Genomic DNA, 19,425 nt, shown 5'->3' on the forward strand with positions numbered 1-19,425 from the left:
GTGTAACATTAGTTTATAAGACTTGTGACACTATTGCGTTATTTCTGCCATTCATGGAGAGTTCCTTGCATATTTGACATATTAATCATATCAAGGATTCAGTTTGTTTATAAGTGTATCTGTAGTCTTCTGTCAATAACCAAGAGACAACCTGCCAACTTCCAACTTCGTTTATTCATCAGACGACAAGTGACAATCGGTAGCCAAGCACGAGCACGCATTGCACGTGCGTTACATACCGTTTTCCAAACCACTGATAACATTACATGAATGACTTCTCTTTACCATCAGAATTTATCAAACAAAACCTAATATTTTACAGAGTGAGTGAATATATTTTAATGCCGATACAGGAATATTCCAACAATATCACGGCAGGGGACACCAGAAATGGGCTTCACACATTGTATCCTTGTGGGGAATCGAAATTTGGGTCTTCAGCGTGACATTTTGATTGTGTAGCATGGCATTGTTACAAACGTTAATGCAAAAGTTATTCTTAATGTAAAAAAAATTACATTAGGGGTTGTGAGTTGTTTAGAATATTTAACATGTTGAAGAAGATTTTGAATTCAGTTCACCTGGATACATTTGGCAGACCTTTTTTGGCCTGTAGTCTTGAATTATCAATATCTTCATTAACACCTTTCAAATGTATGCGTCTGTTGAGTCCAATTTGTTCTATTTTTTTAGGTAGAATCTTAACAGTCTGATGTGACCATGATATAAAAATGTCCAACTGGATTTGCTTGGCTTGTGATTGTTTGCTTGACTACAAGTTAGACAAGAATAAATTTTTAAGCTGCAATTACCTGTTGCTTTAATTCATGATGCGGTTACATCAACATCAGTGTGTGATGTCAGATTGTCCACTATGTGAAACATTTGACTCTGTTTGTTTCAGATGACAAAATTCCCCTGAAACCAAAGAAAACCAGGCAAGCAAGAAGTAAATATTCAGTAACACATCCTATTATTGAATTGTACAAGTTGAAATAATGGACCATTAAGCATTTCTTTTGTGGACGTATCTCTCTATCTCGCAGTGATTAATACTTTCGTCTGTTAAACATTTCTCGAGTTATAAGAAGCAGTTGGGACTGTAAACTATAAAAAATTTTTTTAAATATTTGACACGAAAATTAAACCCATGGGGCAGAAATTTGGGGATATACACAAATAGATGCTTTGGAAAAAGTTCATTTATATGTTGTAAGAAATATTTAGAAGTTCAAATGAATACCCGGTACCCGAAACGGGATGGTTTATGGTGAATGAGGACGAGTCCCTTTGTGTTTAGAAGCACGTCTGAAAATAATAAAATATTGGATAAGACTACTTAATATTCTCTCATCAAGATTGCCTGAAATGTTACAATATGATGTGTTTGTATGATAGCAATGGCAAAACAAATTGGGTAACCGACTTAAGGAACCTGCTGAATAATTATGATTTTGGTTACATTTTTAAATTATAACCAATGTTAGACTTAGAAAATTTAGTGTAGCACTTGCAAGATTCCGATGTTCATCACACGATCTTTTAATTGAAAAAAGTAGATATCAAAATATTCCGAGAGAAAATAGACTCTGTCCACTATGTGACCTAGGATTTATTGAGGACGAGTATCACTTTTTACTAGTATGTCTGCATTATGATGAACTAAGAAAAGTATACTTACCAAAATATTTTCATGTAAACCATTGTACATTTACGTTTAAACTATTACTGACCACTAGCAACATTGAAACCATAAGAAATCTTTCTATGTACATATATCATGCTTTTATACAAAGAAAATCAAGTTTGGAAATTATATGATTGTACCAATTGCTCCTGTAATCATGATTGTACTATAGGCCTGTGGCCTCCTCAGTACGTTGAATAAAGAAGAGAAGCAGTGGCAATTACAATTTAGGTGCAAAAAGTATAAAATACAACATGCCCACTCTAAAAAATCTTCATCCTTGATCCATGGATGACAGGGTATGGGTCATAAGTTCAAATCTCTCTTAAGCCTATATTGTCTGTTTTTTTATTCTGCTTTTTATTAATGTTAAGGGAATCTTTCTGGAATATAATTTGCTTACTGTGAAGGTCAAGATCTGCACTTTTGAAATAAGTAGCTTATTACCTCGAACAGATATTCACGTAGCATACATGAATAGGTGTCAAGTTGTATTGACTTTCTATTGATGGACACCTCTATGATAGAACATTATTAAGTGCAATTTCTAAATTTTAATGTTTTTATTGGTATATGGTCAAAATGATAAATAAAACATATTAGGAACAATTGAAACAACATCAACATCAGAAATATTTCACAGTCAGAACTGTACAAATATCCATCATAAATGAAAACTCGTTTCATATCCAAGTATTTGGTTTGTTTACTGTAGGACAAATCAGCTTGTACAGCACATCCTCTCCACCGAGGTGCTGTATCACTGACTGAAGACAAGCTGAAGTACCTCTGATACTCTGGTTATTTTTGTTAATGTAATTATTTCTAGTTAAAAAATATTGCTTCTTGGAAAGATTAATAATTTTCACAGAGTATTTCAGTTGACCCTGTTATTTGTGACGCATGTCCCGAAGTTCAGATTTACCTCATTTCCTGAAGGAATAAGTTCCCAGCCAGTGACATACCTGCATGTTTTGCTTACAGGTGATGTGTATGAAAACACAGTTCCTGGCCAGTTTGGGGATGGCACCTATGCCAATGCCGGATATGTTGCCGATGATGGAGATGCAGCAACTAAGGTAGTAATTTTCATGTTAATAAGTACAACAATTACTCGATTGATAATATTTCCTCTGGTGAATCGAGACAGATTAATCTATGCCTATTGTGAAGACTTTGCACAGATATACAAGTGATGATTCCTTACACTTGACTGGTAAACATAGAATTATGTCACTTCAACATGCTTCATAAAAGCCTTCAAATGTACACTTGGAAAATGTCAAAACAGAATGATGTACAAGACAGAGTAAAGTAGATACACAGTACTTGACAGCTATTAAGCAACACCTTGTAAATTTGGTTTTGCTAGAAATTGGTCTCAACAGGTTTGGTTTGTTTTCAAAACAGCAAGGTGTTTGAACATGTCAGGAATATCATAACAATAATATATCCTATAAAATTTATAACCCTAGAGAATTATTTTGAGACCTTGATCCATCATAACATGGTCAAGGTCATCCCAAATGACATTGCCAAAAAACAATTACTGTAAACTATAGTTATAACGAATTCAAAGGGACTGCTAATTTTCGTTCTTTTTTCTATCGTACGTTACACACATTTTGACAGTAAGACATCTTGAATCAAGTCATATGACCACACCATGTTACTGGATGAATAACAAAAGTGTGCACTGTACATGTATTATGTTTATTCATCAAACATAACATAAGTAAAACCATGGTTCAATAACATACAGACACAAGAGTCACTTGCCTTCATTCAGGAAATCTGTTATTGTGCTTTGAACATTCTTTGAAAGACGGATTTGGTTGAGTGTTGTCCCAATGTCCGTAATGTTATCAAACAGTTTTGATGATTCAGCAGAGGGAAACTAAAAGAACGGACGAATGGCTTCTAGTTGTGTCGCCGTTTCAAATTGTGTCAGAAGTTCAGATTTGCTTGGTGGTTCAGTCTCAAATTCATCATCGGAGTCGGGAGGGCCAGTATTTTCAGAATGTATCCATTTGAGGGTGTAATTTGAGGACAGTGTGTTAGTACTTAATCCCGTAAATCACTTGTCTTCAATTGTTTACTGCTTTGAACTGTCTGGCGTGGTCGCGGATGTTTTGATAGGCAGACTGGGGACGCGTGAACAGCTCAGGGGATAACAGTTTGTTCAAAACTTAAACGTTACAGTTGACACACAAAGTTATAAGCATGTTTGTGCTATATCCATAAATTTTATATGATAAGATATACATCAAATGGCCGCGACCAAAAGAACAGTTCGTTATATCTGTCATCGTTCATTATGAGCATGTTCATCATAGCCATCGTTAACTGTATTTTTATTATTTAAAAGAAGCACTTCTGTAGGTCAGTGGCGATTTGTGAATGTCAGATAGATAGTTTATATTGTTTTCATGACATCAGGACAGATAGTACAATTTGGTGTTGATCTAAACTTTATGCACTATAAGCACACATAATTCATGGAAAACAATAACTGTCGTTACGAGTAGAGTGCAACGTGTGTTATAAAATCATCAACATTAATAAAGTACAGGGTTTTGTTCAAATTGAAAAAAAGTAAGAATAAAAAATATCTTGATTTCAGAAAGCATATACAGTGTAAGGAACTACGGTTATAATGAGCATATCCCTAGTCTACTGTAGGTGCAAATTTGAAATTTGACCCTACTGCCTCGCAACACATTTCACTGAAATATATATTGAATTGCAACGTGGTTGGAAATAAAATCAGTTAGGCCCAGCTTGGGTCTTGGTTCTCCCATTTGACATTGCATTCACTTATATAGCGACATGTATGTGTGGGGGTCTGTCTGGGTCTGGGTGTCTGCTTGTACTAGTCCAGACAAATCCCAGTTTTATACCATGCCACAGTTTTAACATGGATACTCCACTCACACACATTATACTGACTCTGTGCTGACCAGTCCTTGTTTTATCCCCTTAATACATAATGCAGCTATTTTTCTGAAAGAGTCTTACTCTGTGCCTTAATAGTGGGTCAAAGTTAAAAGCCTCTACAGATTCCCACTCAACGCCTCTGTGGTCTATTGATGGAGCGTCCGCCCGGAGAGTGGAAGGTCCGGGGTTCGATCCCCAGCGGCGTCATACCAGAAGACGTTAAAAGATGGTACTTGTTGTTACCCTGTCTGGCGCTCGGCATTAAGGGGCTAAAACAAGGATTGGTCGGCTCGGAGTCAGTTTACTGTGTCTTAGTGGGGTATTCATGTTAAACTGCGGCATGGTATCTCAGTGAGATAGCACTATAAATCGGCATCAGTTCGGACTTGTACAAGCAGCCACACAAACACATGCACGTACATGCACGTCGCTATATAAGTGCAATAATCTTGGATGCGACGTTAAACCCCATTTCACCTCACCTCACCTCACCTCACCTCACCTCACCTCACCCACTCAACGCTATCAAAGACTTCCTCAAAGTCCACAGCAACAAGTAGACCTGGGATTTCATGTACTTCACAGTAATTTATCATGTCATATCATTTTTATGTATTTTCCCTGATAAAATGATTCTTGAGGAAGCCAGTTTGGGTTTCACAAATTATATCTGGAAGGACTTGTTTTATCCTGTGTGTTATTGCTCCAGATGCCATTTTATGATCTACTTTGAGTGTGCTTATGCAACGTGGATCGTGACATTCCTTTGGAATACATGTTGTCATACCTTGTCTTTGGAAGTTTGACATTTTACCCATTCATATTTAATATATTTACAGAAGAAATTTGGCTGAGAAACCATCAGAACCATTCTATGTGTGTTTGCGTACCATCTAGAGTATTATTGCCTCCACAGTCATCTCGTACATCTTGCTTGAGTCTAACCCTAATGTTTGTAAAGGTTCTGAATAAATTTACCAATCTTCATTGTGATTACAAATACATAATTTATTGTAATACAATGATTTTAAATCCAGTGTATCTGACATACTTATTAACAATCCATTTTTGTCATTGTTTATTTTTTTCATATACTTATTAATATACTGTAATATTGTTTTTCAAAATTCAGAAAATATTTTGTATTCTTTCCCCTTCTAGGAAATACTATTTGGCTTTACTACTAATAGTTAACTCTTTAATCTTACTATTTCTTAAGTTTCCAATTCTGCCTTTTTGAAATTTAGGTCTATATTTTCATTACCTGAGAGTCATGTATAGGGACCTGACAATTGCCATCGCCAGCATTTTCTCCTGTTTTTTATCGTAGAAAATGTACTTGTTTCACTTTGTATTTTGATTTTCAAAAATTCATATAGGAATTGATCATTTACCACAAATGCTGTTGCCATTATATTATTAATGTGCCCTGATGCATGATATTCATTAATCTTACTTTTGATCATGTTTTTGACTAAAGTTATGTATTCTAAGGCATGCAAAAGAGGGTTATTTAAACATACTGTGTTGTCATTGTAGAACTAGTTACCTGAAGATTTAACCATACTAATTTGAGTGAGTTAGTAAGTTTGGTTTAATGCCGCTTTTAACAGTATTCCAGTTACATCACAGCGTGTCAGCTAGCTTAATGTGGGAGGAAAGCCCGAAGTGATGCAGGTCTCAGACGTTTACCACTTCGATGAAACCCATGAGCACGGGTATGGTGCTGACAAACCTAGAAACCTAATCGGGGCGAACCGGGATTCGAACCCACAATCATAGGTTTCTGGCGTACCCAAGGTATGCAACTCTGCACAGCGAATCGCAGTGCCTTAGACGACTGGGCCACCCGTGCCCCCTACTAATTTGAATTAATCCAATGTGCGTTTAAAGGGAAACAACACTCCAACTCACAGTCGCCATTTTGATTAGCCCGCATAAACACCAGATGCCAATTAGCGTTAGCGACCCAACAAACTGGGCTTCAGGACATCCCATTGATGGCAACGGGAATCCCCTGAATCCTCACATTTGATTGGATGATGCTTACTTTAACCTTGCATGTGTAGTTTGTAACAATGATTTAGTTTAGTATACAGCAAATACGTGAATGTATTATTTTTGCAACAATGAAGTTGAGTTTGTATACTAAAAACAGCACTAACCCTTATTTTTTAAGCAAATTGCATATACATAAAAGCAACAAAACCCTTCACATATTCATAAGCAATCTCGATTGTATGATTCTGATTATATTGTGAGCATGTGATTATGAATTACTTTCAAATAGTGATGATACCAGGTGTTTGCGAAACACAACAATTACTCCCTTCTTGTCATCCATGTTTCATGGTATAACCCAAAACCTGCGTATTTGTTGTCATTCACTTGATGCCGCATTCATGATTTTATTAGTATAATTAGTGGTAGAACCATTTAGATTACCTGACAAAGACTATGCAAAATAACTCAATAGCGCTCACCCCTGCCTCTGGTGGGGGCAAGGATATATAACAATCATTTGGCATTTTTCATGTCTGGAGTAATTATTAGCTCACCGGGTCAGAAGGACCAAGGTGAGCTTATGCCAAACCGTGGCGTCCGTTGTCCGCCTGTCGTCCGTACGTCAACAATTTATTTAAACGACGTCTTCTTCTGAACCACTGTTTGGAAATTAATTAAATTTGACTGGAAGCATCCCGAGGTGGTGGGGATACAAAATTGTACAAATGGAGGAGCTGATCCCCCAAGGGGCTGAAGGGTGGGGCCAAATAGGGGTAGTCTAGCCATATTGCTTTAAACGACTTCTTCTCTGGAACTAAGAGGTAGATATCAACCATATTTGGTTGCAAGCATCCCTAGGTGGTGGGGATTCACAATTGTACAAATGGTGGGGCTGATTTCCCCCCAAGGGCTGAGGGGCAGGCCAAAAAGAGTTTATAACTTGGACACAGTTAAGATCCCCACCGTATAACCATATGTACAATTGAGAGTATAATGAGAGGAATGCACATATGCTAACAGAACTCAGGCCCTTCTGTTCATCTGTCCGGGACTACCAAAGGAGTTAGAACCTTGACCATGACATGCAAACCTATATTATCCCAACCCTATAATAAACAGATACATTGTTGTTATGAAGAGAATAATACATTTATGCCAATAGGATTCGCCCACAGGTCAAGCCTTGCCTCTGGAATCTTAGATCCTGGGTAATAACATGGAAACGGTTCAGATCTTTGTGCTACATTTGTATCTAGAGAAATACATGTTCATGCTGTCAGATTTGCAATCCACCCATTTTAAACGCTGACAGAGTCAAAATTACGAAATATTTGCAGTATTATACACATGTACAATGCAAATGTATATTTTGTCATGATTGCATAAATATCCAGGTGAGCGAAACAGGCCCTATGGGACTCTTGTTCAATCTACGATTGGGTCATAAATTCAGGTCTGATGTGGTGAATGCACTACATGTTATGGAATATGCATGTGGCAGCGAAGCAAGAGAGGAATGGCCAGTTGATTGGCTAAAAAGGGCATGAAGTGCCAATGTAAAAACAACATACTTTGTTCAAAGGATTAGCCGATAATATATTGATTGATTGCTTATTCAACAGATTTTTTTTTATAAAAAGAACGCAGACACCATACACATAGTTGTCATGTGTGCCATATCTGCTGATCAATGAGACATATGACCCTTTATGTGGAAATTCACAGATACATTCCTCAAAAAGGTAACTGCCTAGTATTATACATATAACTTTTGTCAGTGTATGCATTGAGTTTTAATTCGTTTGCTGTAACAAGAACAACGGTGACTGATAAAATTGTGATAGATATCCGGCAATACATATCAGTTGTTCCAAAGTGCTTCGCTTATGGTTATCATCATTTTACATAAATATAGTAAAGGTAGCTACTAAAATAACTTGAAATTGGAATATATTATTTCTGATAAAATACACATGATTATAAAAACAAAAAGGTATGTCAGTTTGGCTGCAGCTCTTTATTGTATACCCTTGTTATGATATACAGATTTTCATTCTTCAATCCCCTAAAAGCCAAACAAGTCGAAATTCAGCAATCAATATTTCAATTCTTTTGAAGCTGGAGTGCTGTTTCCCTTTAAATATACAGGTAACCAAGTTCAGAATATTGGACTTGTGTCTCATGCCTTTGCATATATGACTTTAGATATTACTTTACAAACAATTAAGTTTGAATATTTATATGGTGAAAAATAACATGTTGAATCAGTCGTCTACTATCAACATGATAAATACATCTAACAGGGATCAGACAGGACAGGACAGGCAAACATCAAGTGTCTCAAATTGAAACCTCCCAGAGCTCCAGATAAACTGCGTATCTGCGTGAAATACGCATCAGAAATGCAGAAATACACAGTACAATATAATCCAAGCGTATCAAATACGCATCGAACATTACAGATACGCTACAAAAATAAAACTTGTGCGTATCATCAAAATATTGTGAAGTAACCCTGCGTATTCGATTAGCAAATCAGCAACTTATTTTGAAATTATAAAGGGGCATTCCGTCAACCTTGCCAAACTCCACGATGACAGTTACATCATGATCATTTGCCATCACACTTTCTTGTGGAAGTATCGTGGTATTTTTGAGTCCTATAAAGCTCTCTAACCCACACGACACCAGTTTGCAGGGACTAGATGAATAGTGTTTTTAAATATTTAACTTAAATACCCACATGTGTAAAAACTAGTGGGTAACAGAAATTTGAATACGCAGGTAGAATTACTGATACCCAATGATTTTAAAATGTATGGGTAAAATACCCACAACACCAAAAGCTTATCTGGAGCTCTGCCTCCCAATAATCAAAATCGAGAGAAAATAATTTATGTTAATAAAGCAACAGTTAAGCATAAAGTTTATAGTGTGACTTATGAAAATAACTTTTGACAGTCAGTAAATTTGCCTTTTTTGGATTAGCTTAAAGGGGCACTGATCTAAAGCTTTTCTTCGGGACTGGTTGTTGCCTTTGTTATTGTTTTTCCCCGTGAGTACCCGGATGATTTAGCCGAAATCTAGACTAGTTCGCAATCTGTCCTGCGCCATTCGTAAGCTCATTTGTCACTTTTAGTGATAGTATAATGGCATATGATCACAATGATCAACAAAATGAAATACAGTTTTCGAGATAATAAGAAAATGTAAGTATCTTTGTGGGTAGCATTGGTAATGGTGACGATGTTTTGATAAGTCTCTTGCTTGGTAATTGTGCAATTTTCGTTTACACTATTTTGACTTGCAACCCAAAGTAAATATTTCACCTGAGCATTGCCTATTTTATCATGTTTATATTTTTACACTCAAAATGTGTAAAATTTCACCTAGAAAATTTATTAAACGCCTAAATATTCAGTTATTTCACAAATATACTGAAAAATATGTCCATCTGTATTATTATGATAATGAATTCCAAACATTTTTATGTTTAATGTCATCACCAAGTGACTGTAAATGTTAGGTTCGAAAGTACATTTCTATATTGTTTGGCTTCTAATTTTAGCATGTTAATCTATTGTAATGTTTTAAGCCCTTTTGAATGTCTTTATCATTTTGAGTCAATCTGTTAAATAAATGGACAGATTTTTCATAAAATGACTGAAATATTTAGACATTTTATAAATTTCCTGAGTGAATCACATTTTACACATTGACTGTAACATATACACGCTTACAAATGAAAAGACTTGTGAAAACAACGTATATCGCGCATCGAAGAGCTTCCCAACCAAGAATGATTCTGTACAATGCTACAGAAAAAGAATGAAAACAAAATGCAAATATCATAATTACAACCTACCAAAGTTATATTATAATTCTAGGCAGCTGCCTTGTTCCAGGAATGTATCCGTAAATATCCACATAAAGGAACAATATCCCACACATCTGCAGCTGTACAAAGAAACTTATTCGATGTCACGTGTCTCTGTAAAAATCAAATATTTAAAAATACATGTATATAGATAGCGTTTCAGGATATTATAACCCGTGTTCGTTTCTCAACTGATCACTTAGTTTGTTTCAGTCATTTCACATAGGTGTCAAGTCTCAAAGGTCAGCTGAGAAAGCCCACGTGACAACTATTTTCATTATATCCACGGTTCTTTAAAAAATAGATAACAATGAGCAATCAATCAACGTACTATCGGTTAATCCTTCGAACAAAGTATGTTGTTTTTACATCGGCACTTCACGCCATGATATGAGTATATTTCCATTGTTTTAGTAAACCTAGACATGTAAACACTTACTTTTGACGTATCCACTGTGCAAGATAACAGTGATTAAGCAATCAATGTATTTTCTGTTGATCCTTTGATGGCGAGGAATGATCCGTTGATTTACGAAAAAGTAAATCAACTGATCATTCACCTCTTGCTGGTCTGCCACGTGCATATCACATAACAAACATTTCACCTCACTTCAAACCTGGATTTAGATTGAATAATTACCCCAGACACAAGCAATGCCGTTGGCTCTTAGCAGGGTGTTGAGGGAGTTGGAGCTTGTGAAGTTGGTGTCGATATTGGCTTGCTGTTTGAGGAGGCGGCTGATGATGTGTGAGGCTTTTCCTAAGGACGGGAGGGGGATGTGGAAGGGTAGTTTGATATTTAAACGTGAAAACTCTTATTATGAACTGTTATGAGTGATATAGGCACCAAAAGCTCACCTTTATTAGATCACTTTCAGCTAAAAGACTGATGATTGACAAATTCAATACAATATCATAGTACATAACAAAAAAATCATAACTAGTGTCACTCAGTGGATTGTCTGATCCAGACTCGATTATTTACAGACTGCCATCGTATAGCTGGGATATTGCTGAGTGCGGTGTTAAACAACAAACAAACAAAAGATTTTCGAGAAAATAACAAACGTCAAGAAGCCATATCTGTCATTATTTTGCCTTGTCAATGGGGAACTAACGCAAAAAAGACGTCAACAGACATTTACGATGAAGGGAGATAATTTGAGGGGAGGTAACACTTGTATGACAATAGTTCCGTGAAACTGTTTGTTAACTGCAGTGAAATATCAAGTGTTACTTTCACTGATGTAAAATATTGTAAAGAAGTTGTTATCCATAAAATTGTGTCTACATTGTAAATATCAAACTATTTGGTTTTTTTGTGTAGGGTCAGCAGAGTGGTCGAGATGAAGATGGTCTTCTGTATGTGAGTCTTGACTTCGGCAATGCTAGACCCAGCACTGAAGTGCACCGGGCTGAAGAGCCCACTGAGTATGCTGGCATTGCCTTTGGGCAGGTTGGCCCTCCACCACCACCTGATGAAGAAGCAGAGGATGAAAAGAAGAAATAACCCACATACTTTTTATACTTACTTTTTTACTTTCACACGATTGCCTTATTCCTTTCATGATTAATGAATAATATTTTGAATGTATTTATAATTACAAGCTCTAGTCACAATATGGCTGCAATACACCTTTTCTGACTTACCATTTATCTCACATCATGACTGACCTTACTTAATATATTCCTTGGAGACAGAATATACCACTGCACTGTTTTTGTTGTTGCTACGACAGTTATTGTCTTTGTTCATATTATTATTATTATTATTATTATTATTATTATTATTATTATTATTGTTATTATTATTTGTAGTCGTAGTATTATTTATGGATTAAAATAAAAATTGCAGTAAAGAGGGTTTGGGTGATCCTGGCACAGTCAGGCTGGTTAGGCTTATCATCAGCTCAGGGCCCTTGCCCCCTCTACACACAGCCCAAACAGCGAATGGGACTTCTCCCAGGAAGCGCTGCCTTGTCGAACCCACCAAGAACTTTTCGGAGAATGTGAAGACTCCCCAACACTGCAGTCTTCTGCATTACCCAGATTGTCAGAAGGGCTGTATTCCTGGTAGCAAACACGGGGACTCTCCTGATGTCAGTCAACAGTTTGGGAGGTACCAAACCTAATGCACCGAGAACAATGGGGAGTCGCACAACTTGGTACTTGGGATGCAAGCATGACATTTCGAAAGCAAGGTCTGCATATTTGCCATGTTTTTCCTCAATCTTGTCAATCACATTAGTGTCAAAGGGGACAGAAAATTCAAAGATATAAATGATTTCATTGGATTTATCAATAAGAGGTCTATGGGTGGACCTCTGTGTCTAAACCACAAGCATGGCGAAGACGGTAATAAAATGATCGAGCTACACCATCATGTTGCTTAAGATACTGTGTTTGTGCCAAAGCTGAGCATCCACTGACAATGTGTTGGACAGTCTCATTAAATTCATTACATAATCTACATTTCATTTTTACATTTTGATGCAAAATCACACATTGACGGTTTCGAGTTGGAAGTGACTGGTCCTGAGCAGCACACAGAAAGCCTTCTGTTTCACTTTTCAGGCCAGACGACTTCATCCAAGTGAAGGACTCTGCAGGATTGCTGATCTTCTCAACACACTGCACATACACTCGATGCAGTGGTCCTTCAGAAAGCCTCTCCTTTAAAAACTGAGTCAGGGCCTCTTGATATGGCACTTCACTTGGTTGACACTCATTTCTGTACCGTCCACTAGCACAGAACCATCAACATAATCAACACCGACATTGAGATTATGTCCCACATCCTTGGCTTGTTTTAGAAATATGTGGAATGCCTTGTTTTCATCATGAGTCTTGACATGATTCACAAAGTTTTAGTTGTAGTTTTTTCAAAGGACCACTCAATCAGTGCATTTATATAGTCATCTTTAACACTTTCTAGGGTATTTCAACAAGTTTGCCCACTGTCAACTGTTTATCAATGTGTTTATCAAACTTATTTTGTTCTCACATATATGTATATGCTTGTTTTAATATCATTAGTTAACACAACAATCCTAATACCCCGCTTCACTAGTGATGCTTCATATTAAAAAAATAGCTCTCAGAAGAATTCCCTTTTTGCGAACTCCTGGTATCATTACCATTGACTAATCACATGCTCATGATATAGTTGGAATCAAACAATCAACTCTACTTTATACAGAGATTTCTATTGGCTATGGAAGGGGTTTTGTTGCTTAACTTAAGTTTTCAAAATAGATTAGATTTTTCCCAGAATTATGCTTATTGCAAATAAATTATGAATCGGCTGATCTGCACAATGCCAAATCCAGAACTTGGGTTTTGTTTCTGTAATTGTAATAGAACATAGAATTTTCCAAATCCCTCTCTATGTCTTGAAGTCACAAAATGTTGCTTTAATGCACTGTATGCAATTTATTTTCTTCTTAGGCTACAGCCATTAGTTGCCTTTGATTCCAAAGCAGAGACCCTGGTGGCGTGAGTGATTGGTGGGTTTTCTAGCATGCCAATTTTTCGTAACAGTTTCATGGGAAGAATTTGTCAGTAGGATGGTCCAGATAAAGTTTTCCCTAAACCTTGTCAAGGAGAAAACAGTGAAAGACGTTCAAGCAGGCTAAGGCTGCATTATGGCTACTTTCCTTGTGTCAGTTACCCCTTGGCTTGTCCAAACATATTGTTTCCACCTTAAAGGAATGGCCAAAAGACCTACAGCGCTCTAAAGAGGGGTCTGTTCCTTGTAATAGAGTAAAACCTACATGACCCTGTGACCCTAGTAACCCCAACACTGACAATTGCACAATAACCATTGTTTCAGATAGCTTCTCCACTGATACTGCTTTACTCTTGAAGCTGAAATTTGGAATATGGGTTCATTCTTGTGAAAGAAAATGAAAGAGTTTGTTCAAATAATTGTGATTGTATTTTACTAATTATGCTTACTTGATATTGATCTCAAAAACAACTCAACATGTGTGATTTGTGTTTAGGGAAGAAATGAAAATCAGAGGGTGCTAGGTCAGGAGAGTACAGTGTGTGGAGAAGTAATTTAAAGCCTCAATCTGCAGCTACAGCCACTACCAAATGTGATTTGGTTGGTTTGTTGTTTAACGCCGCACTCAACAATATTCCAGCTTTATGACAGCGGTCTGTAAATAATCGAGTCTGGACCAGACAATCCAGTGATTAATATCATGAGCATCAATCCATGCAATTGGCTCGATGACATGCTTCAACCAAGTCAGAGAGCCTGACCACCTGATACCGTTAGTCGCCTTTTACGGCAAGCATGGGTTGCTGAAGACCTATTCTACCAAATGTGACTTGTATACCGGCTGAGCTTTCTGCAACAGTTCTCAGCTCAGCTCAGTTTTGTGGCATAGTATCGCTACTTAATAACAATGTTTGCACTAACATATACTCAGAATGTTTTTTATTACAAAATTCTGTGAAGAATGAACTAATAGTACATTTTGTTTATTTTGTTCAAAAGATGATATATTATTATTTATTCAAGTTCATGCTTCTTGTTTTGACAAGTTTGCAAATGAACTCAGAAACTATGAACAGGTTTGAAGGACTACCATTCACTTAAAGTTGTGTCATGAAGATAATCAAATTATGGGCATATTCAGTCTCTGTAAAACCGAGTTTCAGATCTGGTCACTTGATTTTCATCAAAAAGTCCAATAGTTTGTTCTCAAAAAGAAGAATGTCTGATCAAATGTTGATAATATCAAGAAAATGTCCTGTGACATTTGTTTCTCAGTTATAACCCAGCCATCATTGTTATTTTGAATGAAGAAACGCGTTGTACTTCACATTCTCTTAATTGTATTTCACAGATTATTTTGTAAAATTATTTTTATATTCATCTTTACTGTTAATAAAGCTTTTTAAAAAACAGTTGACTATAAATTTAATTTGGAGATTTGACATTTGCTGACTGAACAGAAATTTATGAGAGAGGGAAAGGAGTAGTTTATTCCTGAGCATGAATTTGACAGATTGATGGCTTCATCCAAATTGTATCTTAACGTAATTTGAATGTGGAGGTGAAACATTACCTTACAAATATCAATGAATTAAAGTAAAATTGAACTTCTACACATCAATTTCTTTGGCCATGTTTTAAAATCTTTATAATCGTGAGAAACAAATTTATGTTTTAACAGAAGACAATGCGGGCTTGTCAACAGTAGTACATGGTTGATTGTTTTATTTTTAACGCAGCACTCCGCAATATTCCAGCTATAGGATGGCGGTCTGTAAATAATCCAGTCTGGACCAGACAATCCAGTAATTGATATCATGAGCATTGATCTACGCAACTGGAAAACGACGACATGCATCAACCAAGTCAGTTAGCCTGACTACTCGATCTCATTAGTCGCCTCTTTCAACAAGCATAGTCACCTTTTATGGCAAGCAAGGGTTGCTGAAGACCTATTCAAACCTGGATTGGGAGCTGAAGTTGAAAAGTCTGGAAAAGGATGTCTCACATCAAGCACTTTACAAACTGTTGATGTCAGGGATATTCCGTTTGTTGTTTAACTACACACACTGCAATATTCCAGTTATATCACCGGGATATCTGTAAGTAATTGACTCTGAACTGGATAATCAAGTGATTGACATCACAAGCATGTATTCACTCAATCATATGATGGCACTCAATCAACCATGTCACCAACTCTGAGCACCCGATTCATTTTGTGGCCTCTTACGACAAGCATTGGTGCCCGGGGACCAATATTCTTAAGAGGAATCGCCAAGTCAGAGAACAGAACAATGACATGTATGAGGACAGCCTATAAATAACCAAGACTGAACCAGACATGATATTGTTTGTTTGCAATGATCCACACAGTTGTGAGAAGATCACATGCAATCAAACAAGTCCCTGAGCCTGACCAGCCTATTCATTAAGTCGCCTCATATGAGAAGCATTATGTTGCTTTGGACCAGTTCTACCCTGGAATCCCAACAGGGAACAAGGACAATACATGTGAATCCATCTACCAAGAACCATGGACCCTAAATATAGTATATAAAAATCGTATTTAGTGTCCATGACAGAACTTACAAGAACTGAAATCTGCCCCATTCACACGAAACTGGGGCAAGTTCAAACATACGTTTATCTTGAGAGCAGGCTAAGCGGAAACGAGAACAAAGATCTGATTTTAATGAGATTGGAACGGCCTTATGTCAAAACGGTCTCAAAAGTAAAAGTCAAAACGGCCACAGAAAAAGTCGAACCGGCCACACCCCATAGTCAAAACTCAATTATTGTGTCACAATAAAAACAGTGACAGGTTTCCTCTTTAGGATAAAAGTTTAGTCATGTTTTCACAACCGACGGGTACATTGGTCAGTACAGCGATCAAAGTAATTTGCTGAGATTGGTTACAACAACAAGGGATCTCTTCTGGAAGGTTTGATTCTAATTTTACTCCGTGTAGAGGCAATATGTCCAAAAGTACAGGTACTATACAGTAAGTATGTCAGCTTCCATTGAAGTTGTGGGACTACAGTCTGTGACACAATATAGATATAGTTACAGTGGTGTCAGGTGTTTACAATATATCATGGTATACAATTGAAGTATATCTAAATGTCTATAGGGGAACTAATCTGTCAATTAAAGTAATGTGGAAAACATAAAGGTTTACCACCTGAAGCGCTCATAGAATAATCATGAGAACTCGTGTCCCTTGAAGCACTCATATAATGCCTATTTGAGACTTCACAACTGAAATACATGTTCCATGAACACTGATTCGATTAATCTGCATTGTTTGATTGTAGAATGTGAATAAGTGCTGGTTTGCTTGTAGACAATGCTGGCAACTGTTTAGTATTTGTTTTGCAACAAAGTATATTTCTTTCTTTTAAAAAGAACACAGTGTTCATCTTTAATTTTGTTGCAGTAAGTACAAATACAACCGCGTTATTGAACATCATTTATGCTTCTATATGGATTTACCTTAAAGTTATTGATTGACACTCTTTGTTTACATTGATCTTTATTAATCATATAAAACCATGGGTAAAAGTGTGAATGTTAGATCAGCATAGTTGCCTAGAAACTTTTATGTATGTATAGATTCATGCCACGGTTGCTGAAATCCACACAAAAGTATCTGTACACGTCCTGCTCTCACCCCGGCACACACACTTTTGGGCCAATGTTGGTAGAATGTTGGCACTGCTGACATTAGGCCAACATGGAGCTGACATTTTTTTATTTACTTCTATAATCTTATATCTATATTTGATTAAGTAATACTTTTAAATCTTACAAACCCAGTGCCGAAGACAGTTTTATTTGAATCAAGTTGGGGACAAGTGATACTTGTACAAATATTTGCCGCCCCCCCACCTGTCAAAAAAGGTAACTATGGTCTTGAAACCACCAAACATATCTGTGACTTATTTTATCATATCACAATAATGCTGATAGGATAGGAGTGAGTGAGTGAGTGAGTATGGTTTTATGCCGCTTTTAGCAATATTTCAGCAATATCACGGTGGGGGACACCAGAAATGGGCTTCACACATTGTACCCATGTCAGGAATCGAACCCGGGTCTTCGGCGTGACGAGCCAACGCTTTAACCACTAGGCTACCCGACCGCCCCACATGGGATAGGAACCTTTATAATTGTCCTGCATATCAGTGTCACAACATAGTCCTTGTTCCGGGTGTAGTGGGGGTTCAGTCAATCTACTATTTCTGTGGCAGCTTAGACCTAAAGTAAATGTATTTCTTTGGTGATTACACATAATCTTTTATATCTCTTAAAGATGATAGTTGGTTTCGCCAGATTTTGGCATGGGTATCTAAATTCTTTGTTCACATTCATTGTAAAGCCATTTAAGATCACAAATAGTCTGTGATATCCATATATATTCAAAGCTATATCAGAATAACGTTTTTTCATAATAATGTTATCAGGTTTCACTTCTGACAAGTCAAGTAACACTTAATGGATAGACTCAAAACTCTCTAAATACAAAAACAGACTATGTAGACATATATTTTGATATGTGCAATATGTTTCATAAACTATTGATGGGTCCTGTCTGTGGCTTAAAATTCACAAGCTTCTTGACCATACCATAAAAAGGAAAAAACTGTTGTCTGAAATAACTGCTATTGCTTATCAGGTGCAATATTAGGATTCTCTTTCGGTAGGGCTAAAAAAATATATTCTTGGTTCTCAGGCACCGCCGCATCACCACTAAGTCCGCTGCACGCTCGTTTTTATTTCCATTTTAAAAAAAAGAAAACTCCTTAAATATTCCGTCTTGAACACACGATCCCAACAGTGAAATGCTACAATACTTAAAAACAATGCGATCCAATATAGCACGCAGTTACTTCCCTTGTCATACGCACCGTTTCACTGTTGAGTTTGTTATCTTGGTTTGCTATTTCCAAATTTGGTCAATGAAAACATGAACTTTGCCATAAAACATCACAAGACATAATAATTTACAAATTCAATGCTATTTGTGTACTGTATGCGGGACAATGTTTCATACGCAGTGGTTAAGATTTACATGTGTATTTGCCGGAAATAGCAATCAGCTGTTTACACATTTCCTCTCCATCTATCGCGATTTAGGTTAAGAAATACTAATTGTCATGCCCAATGTCATAACTGACAAGAAATTTCATAGGTATTGATAGGAAGACCAAAGACTTATTTTTTTCAAGCCTAAGGTAACATATACTGAACAACAAAAGTTCCTGTGACATTGAATAAGATTTAATGCAAAGTTATGTTTTTTACCAAATCTGAAATAATTTCTGTTTGCGAAAGATAAAAGACTCCTGTAAGTGTTCAAATGTTTTAATTTGACTTACTGACTTCAGAAAATGCGTGATTTCATAAAAA

The 19,425-nt window shown here is 36.6% G+C and overlaps 1 long non-coding RNA gene across 1 annotated transcript; it reads left to right on the top strand.

Annotated features, from left to right (window-relative positions):
* Window positions 1–902: 902 nt before the first annotated feature.
* On the top strand, window positions 903–13,822 carry LOC139441740 (uncharacterized). The gene is made up of 3 exons (XR_011651643.1): window positions 903–949; window positions 2,672–2,766; window positions 11,833–13,822. It is a non-coding gene; the product is annotated as an uncharacterized lncRNA (long non-coding RNA).
* Window positions 13,823–19,425: the final 5,603 nt, after the last annotated feature.

The sequence above is a fragment of the Haliotis cracherodii genome, unplaced genomic scaffold (genome assembly GCF_022045235.1).
Source record: "Haliotis cracherodii isolate W230 unplaced genomic scaffold, xgHalCrac1.p SCAF_43, whole genome shotgun sequence".
In the NCBI taxonomy this organism is placed as follows: domain Eukaryota; kingdom Metazoa; phylum Mollusca; class Gastropoda; order Lepetellida; family Haliotidae; genus Haliotis; species Haliotis cracherodii.